This window comes from Marmota monax, unplaced genomic scaffold, assembly GCF_021218885.2.
Source record: "Marmota monax isolate L192 unplaced genomic scaffold, Marmota_monax_Labrador192_F-V1.1 WCK01_AAM20220418_F8-fsc00292, whole genome shotgun sequence".
Classification (NCBI taxonomy): Eukaryota; Metazoa; Chordata; class Mammalia; order Rodentia; family Sciuridae; genus Marmota; species Marmota monax.
The window spans coordinates 1466448-1474625 of record NW_026692864.1 but is presented as its reverse complement, the minus strand read 5'-3'; the positions used below and the strand labels follow the sequence as shown (position 1 = coordinate 1474625).

The 8178-nt window shown below is 53.1% G+C and overlaps 1 long non-coding RNA gene across 2 annotated transcripts in view; it reads right to left on the bottom strand.

Moving 5' to 3' along the window:
- Window positions 1-5541: 5541 nt before the first annotated feature.
- LOC124096050 (uncharacterized) overlaps window positions 5542-8178 on the bottom strand; it is a 59530-nt gene continuing 56893 nt past the window's right edge. For both annotated transcript variants that reach the window (XR_009227265.1, XR_009227264.1), the window contains exon 2: window positions 5542-5844. This is a non-coding gene — a long non-coding RNA (uncharacterized LOC124096050). The remainder of the gene's footprint in view (window positions 5845-8178) is intronic.

Here is an 8178-nt window from a genome sequence, read left to right as displayed (position 1 = left end):
TGTCCGTGGCAGGGGGAGGCTTAGGTTTCCCGCTCTCTCCCGAGGCTGTGCTGCAAAACCCATATGCTGCGGCTCTGCTGCCCGTCCCCTCTCCTCCTCTCACTCTTGGCCCCTCTTTTCTGATTAGACCAAGCAGGAGTGCCTCCTGTGAGTGAGTCAAATCCTCATGGCTGGGGAAAAGCATAAGGAAGGAACTTTCCTACACTTGTAGCACCTCAGATGCTCAACAGCAGAGAAAACTCCAGCTCAGCTGGTTAAATGAGAGAAGTCCACCGGAAGAGCAGCCGCTGGCCCAGGATGGTCAGCCTCCAGCTGCATTCCCCCCACTCGGGGTCCCCACCTTGTGATTCTTGTTGCATACCAGCTTTCCTCATGGTGGCAACATCCGTAGGAGGTCCAGAAGCAGGAGAAGGGCTACCTCTTGCTTGTCTCTAGGAATAGGAGACAGATGCCTTTCCCACCTCTCTTCAGGTCCCAACTGGTCAGAATATGTCATGTGCTCATGATTCCGCCTACCATGGGGGGGGGGGGAGATGGGACCACTGTGGTCGGTTGACACCTGGAGCTTGGGGCTGGGGGTAGCATCCTCTGAACACATGAGCATCCAGAGGGTGAGGGGCAACAGCCTCATCAGGACTCCATGCTGAAGGGAGAGGGGATGGGTGCTACGGACAGGCCACATCAAAAGCTGTGGTGTCAGGGTTCCTGGAAGGTCTGGGAGGGGCCCAGTGGGCACCTGAAGCCAGCGTCAGAAATGCCCAATGTGCTTCCCCTCCCAGGGCATGGGGTCTGCACTCGCACCCACACCAGGCCGTAGGTGCCGCGTGGAAACACCACTGACTGGCTTGTTCCACCTGCTGGGTGGCTCCAAAGCCACCTCCAGATAAATGGTTCCTAGTCACATCACTTACGCCACCTCGTCTGAGACGTGCTCATCAGCCCACCTGTGATGCTGAGGCTCAGGTCTGGGAAGGATGCTCTTCCCTCTAGGAAACTCAGTGGCTAGAAAAGTCTTGAAATTAAGCCTATTTCAACCCGGCACACATATGTCCCACGGATCCCAGTGTAGCTGGGGCGCAGAAGAATCAAGGTGTTGTTGTCGTAAGAATGTACCGTCAGGGCTGGGGCTGGGACTCAGCAGTGGAGCGCTCGACTAGCACATCTGAGGCGCTGGGTTCGATCCTCAGCGTCACATAAAAATAAATAAATAAATAAAAATAAAGGTATGGCGTCCAACTTAAAAAAAAAGAAGAAGAAGAATGAACTGTCAGCCTCAGAATCCATTCTTCAATGCTCTGTGGAGTCAATACCAAGAATGAAACACACAACTTTAACATCCCACCCTGTAAACTGAAACCACTATTTGTTCACAAATGTCAGGAAGAACAACACTAAATAACATTAAGGACCACCGACAGCAAGAGGTGGGGGAGCCAGAAACACAGGGCGGCAAACAGGGAAGATGCCATGCTCCAGGCCATGGCAGAACATAGCAGGATGTCACTACCAGGGGTCCCAGAGCCACAGCAGCCAAGAAGCCAACCCCAATCAAACTCTCCAGGACTGTGGGTCTGGACTGAGAGGACAGGTCTCTCCCTTCACCCTGCTCTGGACCTGTCCCAGGCTGGCACATGCACACAACACATGGCAGGACCTGTCACTCATCACGCATCTGCACTGGGTTCAGAATCAGGCCGACAGGAGAAGGAGAGGGGCTACCTCTTGCTTGTCTCTAGGAATAGGAGACAAGATGCCTTTCCCACCTCTCTTCAGGTCCCAACTGGTCAGAATACGTCATGTGCTCATGATTCTGCCTACCATGGGGGAGGAGATGGGACCACTGTGGTTGGTTGACACCTGGAGCTTGGGGCTGGGGGCAGCATCCTCTGAACACATGACCATCCAGAGGGTCTACCAAACCATGCTTGCTAGACACTTTCAGGACTTTCTTTCCTCCATCTCCACTGTGCCTCCATCACTGGACAGAATTAGCTGGCTGCTCATTCCCGGTACTAAAAATAGTCACCTTTTCTGGTGGCCATGTGGAAGTCACCCAAGCTGAGGGCGGTGTTGCCGTGAACTCCCATGCTCCTCCCCACCCCACCCTGGATCATCTGTACTGGTTTTCGATTTTTTAAAACTTGAAAATGTAAATAATTTTAGTAAGAACAAATGCTTTGAGATCATCCTCTTCTTCCCAAGTTGATCATAATACCAAGTTGTCGTCCAAAGGACCTGCTTGTCCTTCGAGTACGACAAAGCCTGAGTTATACTCTGGGCCTGGAAGGAGGAGCACGTGACAGACTTCATCGGGAATCATGGCCAGGTCTGGGCAGAGCAGGCCTCGTGCCTTCTGAAGGCAACAGGGTCAGTCACGTGGAGCCAGGCACTGCTGAAAAGCAGCAGCGAGGGATGCAAGACAGATGGCCCAGGTAGACCCACAGCCATCAGCAGGCCTGCCATCTTGCCTGGCTCATGTCTAGCCTCCACTTCTCACCACAGGGAAAGTGGTCAATAAGTTGTTTCCCTTCTCCTCCCCTTGCAGCGGTGAGGGAGGGGCAGGGTGTTAGCCCATTCAATGACATTGCCAATTATAATACCCCGAGGCAGGGTCTTTCTGGGTCTACTGCTGAGCCCCACAAGAATAATGGCCAATTGTCTCAGTTTTGTTTTGTTCTTGGTTTATTATTGTCATTATATCATCCTTAAAGAAAGAGGGACAATAAAACACCATATACCTGAGGGACAATAAAACACCATATACCCCTCTCCATCTCCAAAACCCAAGTTAAGGGGACACTGAGAGCAGGCCTGGGCCAGGATGTCCAGACACCATCTTGAAGGACGCTGGCCTTCCCTCATGCACACTGGGAACCAGGGCGAGCCAGGTTATCTGTGGAAAGACGCTTCTCGCGTGCACCAGGGCGCTCGCTCCTTGGGACTCTGCTCAGACAAGCTCACAGAGCCAGCTGGTGACGATGCTGTCCCTGCTTCCGCAGCCTCACCAAAAACCCCTAAGTGCCCACAGGGCAGACCTGGGGCACTGTGGCAAGGTTGCACGTCTCTCACCCAGCTGGCCTCCATAGACACCACCACCATAGAGAGGAGGCCTTGCTGGGTGAAGCACCGTGGGGGGCAGAAGTGCTGTCTGTCTCCCTCCACTGGACCTTCCCCATAACATTTCTCAATAAAGCCCTGTGCCTCACGCATTGTCGAGGATAGGACTGCTTTGTTTGGTCTCTTGGCAACCTATCCCACTGCCTTGGCACAACTGGACCAGATGTGTGACACTTTTTTTTTCCTTTTCTGTTTTCCCTCGAGGGCTTCCAGCACATTCTCCATCACCATCACCAACACCAACACCTCTTCTCTCCTTGAGTAACCAACTTTATCAGCTGGGCTTTATGCTTCCTGCGTTTCTTTCTGTTATGGTAAAAAGCCTGCAGAGACCTATCACTTAGAAAACCCTCCACCTTCCTCGTTCTTCTAAGTGCCTGAGCCCAGTGTACTCAGCCTTTCTAACAGACATCTTGTTTCTAGTCTTTTGCTAACTCGGAAAACCCTGGGGGAACTCTGGGCCCGGCTGTCGGACATCTGTGGAAGTGGGTTTTGGGAGAGGGCTCCTCCTGAAATTGCCACCCTTCCCAAGTCGTCCGGCGTGTCTGACGCTAACTGCAACCTGCTGGCTCTGCAATGGAGTGCTTCGTGCTTTGCAGCAGCAGCAGGACCAGCGCTGCCTGAAGAGGGGGAGAAGTCAAGGTCATGTGCCTGAGGAAGCCTTGAACCCTGGAGTCTGTAGGGCGTAAAAGACACCGAGGGCCAAGGGGGGAAGTGGACTCGGACTCGCTGAGCCTGCCTGGTGCTCTGCTTGTCTCCAAGGCCGCTTCTTGCCAGTGCCAGACTTTCCTGGGTTTTTCCGGTTTTTCAGTAACACAGGAGTTTGCCAGGTCAAAGTTGTTGAGGGCCACAGCGGAGTCGGGATGATGCATGGCATTTTTGCCAGAAGTAGTGGTTGAGAGGTGAGGCCAGCAAGCCATTAAGATGACGACTTTTGAGTTCTGGGGGGGGGGGGGGGGGGAATGATTCCTGAAGAGTTCGCATTGGTTGGGGAAGTGCTGGAGGAGGGATTTCCGGTTGGTGGTTCCTGGAGGAGCCGCCTGGCGTTTGGGAGAGTTCCCGGGAGCGTGTGTGTGGAGTGTGCTGGTGGAGTTCAGAAATAAAGTTTGTTCCTGCTTCAGTGGCTCCTGATTTGTGCCCAGCCAGACTGTGGCAGTCTCCAAGGCCGCTTCTTCCCAGTGCCAGACTTTCCCGGGTTTTTCAGGTTTTCAGTAAAACAGGGGTTTGCAAGGTCAAAGGTCCCTCTGTGGGACTGCACCTATTTCTGCACCTTCCTTAACAGGAAATGTCAAACTAGGACCTTTGCCTCTGACGGCCAGGAGCTCGGTGGTTGTCACCTGCCTTCTTCCACTCTGAAGACTGGACGCCCCATGCCAACGTTCAGGGGCCTTGTGCTCCCCTACCCAGACCCGCTGTAAAACCGCCTGCTTTAGGGGACGACCCACTTTAGCTTTTCCCAGAAAGGCCCTTTCTGGATTGTCCAGCCGTCGCTGGGGCCAGCACCTACTCCTGCACGGCGGAGGGACGCCGCACTAGGGAGACACCGGTCCACTCTGGGAAAGGCTGCCCAGTCGGGCCTTCCTGGGGCCACCACGCCAGTTGTGACACCGGCTCGTGGTGACCACGCGGACCCGCGCGGCGCCCGCCCTCGGAGAGACCGGCCCACCCCGAGCGGCTCGCCACCTGCCCACCTGCCGCGAGGCCCCGGCCGAGACTGTCATTGGACATTGCCCTCTCCAGCCCGCCCCCGGCCACGGTGGAAAGGCCCGGATGGGCCACACCAAGGCCCACCCCCGCTTTCTCTGTGACTGACAGGAGCCGCCGTCCAATGAGCAGCGCGGCCTGGCCGATCCCGCCCACAGCAGGCCCTCGCCGGCGCCGGGGCCGCGCGGCGCGGTCCCGTGTCGCCGCCCCTGGCGGGTGCGTGCTGGGCGGCTCCCCGCCGGCGGGACAGTCGGCCTGTGCTGCCTGAGCGCCCCAGGGGCCGTGCTGGACACCCTCACAGCCCCGGCGGTGTCCACCCTGTCGGTCCGCGGGCGGCGAGCCTGCAGTCCCTGCGCGCTCCCGGGGCCTCGCCAAGCGCGAGCGCAGCGGCAGCTCCGAGCGACACGAGGTCGGACTCGCCCCCGACTCGTGGCCCAGGTGTGGCCCGCGGGAGGCGCCGGGTCCCGGGCAGGCCACCAAACAGCCCCAGGCAGGGCCTCGGCGCTCCGTGAAGCTGCCCGGCGGCAATCAGGGTTCTTGTCTTTGGCCTCACTCCTTTAAGGACTTTGATTACTTTTTGTGACGCTCCAAAATGGGACATTCAGCTCCTGCAGGCTTGATCACATTCACCTCACAACTGATAGGTGGTGTCTAGTTCCCAGACTCGCCTCCAGTTCAGAGAGGAAGCAGCTGCAAGGGGAGGAGAATTAAGAGAACTGATCCAGGAAGAAAGGATTTAATGAGAGGAGTGGAAGAAAGAGGGCAAGGCACAGTGGATTCGGGTGAATATCGGGGTGTGAGTCGGAGCTTTTATACTCCAGACGTTAATGGAGCCTGTCTTCAGGCCCGGCGCTGCGCCCGGTGATGTCATGCAGGGCCAACCCGAGCTGGCGTGCTTTCAAGGCCACAGGAAGGTTCATTGACTTTGGAGTCTGTGTTAAAGGCAGAGAGCACTGTACCGTGTGTCTTGCAGGTGTTCTTCCCTTAATCTTTACAACTACTCTGTAAGGAGCCAATATCCCCCTGCAAAAGAAAACAAACATATATATATATGAATGATAACCCGATGTTTTACAATGAACAAAGGATTTAAATAGACATTTCTCTAAAAAAGATACTCAAATGACCTATATGCACATAAAAGTGCCCAACATGTAAGTCATATGCTAATCAGAACTACAACAATGAGCCACAGCTTCACACCCATGGATGAAGATTATAAAAAAGACAAAGTACTGGTGAATGTGGAGAAATTGGAGCTCTCGCTTGCTCTTGATGGGTTTGGAAAGTGGTACAGCTGATTTGGGAAGCAGTGACAGCTGCTTCAAAGTTAAACAGAGTTACTAAATGACACAGCAGTCCCACTCTTAGGTACTCAACAGAAATGATGACATGTCCACACAAACTAATACACAAACATTCACAGCACCATTATTCACAATAGCCCCAAAGTGGAAACAACTCAAGTTGTCTCTCAGCTACTGAACAGATAAACACAATGTGATATATCCACACAAAGGAAAATTATTCACCAATGAAAAGGAATGAAGCCATGACATGGGCTGCAACATGGGTGAGCCTTGAAAGCATGCGAAGGGGAGAAGACACAGAGACCACATATGGTAGATTCCATTTACTGTACATGAACTGTCTGGAATACGCAGGTCTACAGAGAAAGAAAGCCCATGGGTGTTGAGGTGGAGTGGAGGAAGAGAAGTGACTGCTAGTGGGTACAAGGTCTCTCCGTGGGGAGCAATGGAAGTGTTCTAAAACTAGTGATGGTTGCACAATTCTGAATATACTAGAAGCCAATGAGTCGCACACTTCAAATACATGAATCATATGTGTATGAATTGTATCTCAATAAACGCGTGTCATACACACAGACACGTATACACACATATATATGTGTATAACCGAGAAAAGATGAGGTGGCAACATGAGCACATACTACAGTCTCTCCTCTTGATCTTTTGAGAGGATTTTTTTGTTTTTTTTTTTTTTAATCTGTAACCATGAGAGAAAAGAAAAACTGCCTTGGGTGTGTAAGACAACTAGTGCCTGCTCTGATACAAACTTCATGTCCTACATAGTTCAATCTTATAAGAAACATGGCTGTGGAGGTCAGGGGCCCGGGAAGCCAGCTCTCTAAGGAGGTCTACTGGGGAGGAGCAGGGCCCACACAGCAGGAGTTGAGTTGCCCTGCAGCCCTGGCCTCAGCAGAGGCCCCAGCTGGTCCGAGGGGCTCTGAGTTGCCCTCAGCTCTGCTCTCCCCAGAGGCAGCGGCCTCCTGCAGGGGTTGGCAGTGGAAAGCTGCAGACAGCAGCGCTCCAGAAGCTGGGGGTGAAGATCTGGGAGCCACATGAAATGATGACATCCCTAACTGTTGTTGCCTGGATTCACAGATAAGAACACGGGGAGGCTCACTGGTCCCTACACTGAAGGGGGGAGCTCGGAGCTCCAAGGACATCCTGAAGGCCTGGAAACTCCACATGGGCCACAGGACACAGCTGGCTCGGGAAGGGGGCTGGGACCTGGGGCAAACTACTAGTGTCTTCATCACACATTTGTGCTCCTGATCTCTGAAAAGAATTCAGGCAAGTGACCAAGAGAAACCGGGCATGTGTATTAAAGGAAGGTCAGGCAGAGGTCGTCCCATCCTCGAGGCCTCGTGTTGACTTTATAAAGCTACGATGTAGGCTGGAAATCTTGCCAGTGACGTTTCTTTCCCCTTAGCAGGGAAGGTAGGGCCACTCACTACACTCCCCTCCTGATGACTGGCCTGTCTCAGGAGAGAGGCTCAAAGCAGACACCAGCCCATCGGGCTAGGACCAGGGAAGGCCTCACTGTGGTTTTCCTAAATTCTTGACTGGTGGGAGAAAAGGGGTAGAATCAGAGGTTTGAAATAATGAAATCTGTGGCGTTGGAAGGGAACCCAGAGGTGCTGAGTTATTTTTTTATTTTGACACAGGGACTCATATTAAGTTGCCCAGGCTGGCCTCAGACTGGTGATGTCCCTACCTCAGTCTCCTGAGTAGCTAGGATGACAGGAATGTGCCACCATGCCTGGCAAAATAATGAAATTTAATTTTTGTTTTTGGGGGTATGATTTTAATTGTTTCAATTCCATGGTTTGAGACTTATTTTACTTAACTAATTTCAGTTGTGGGGCTATAAGTTATCACACGTGATATGGTGATCATGGAAGATCTTAGGCCATAAATTTGGGGTACAGGCAGTACCAAGGTCACAGAGGCTCCGAATCACACCTGTAACCTGAATGCCCACACCCTGATTACAGATGAACGGACAGAGAATGCAAACATTTGGTTTGGCTATAGCTCAAGTGGATAATTC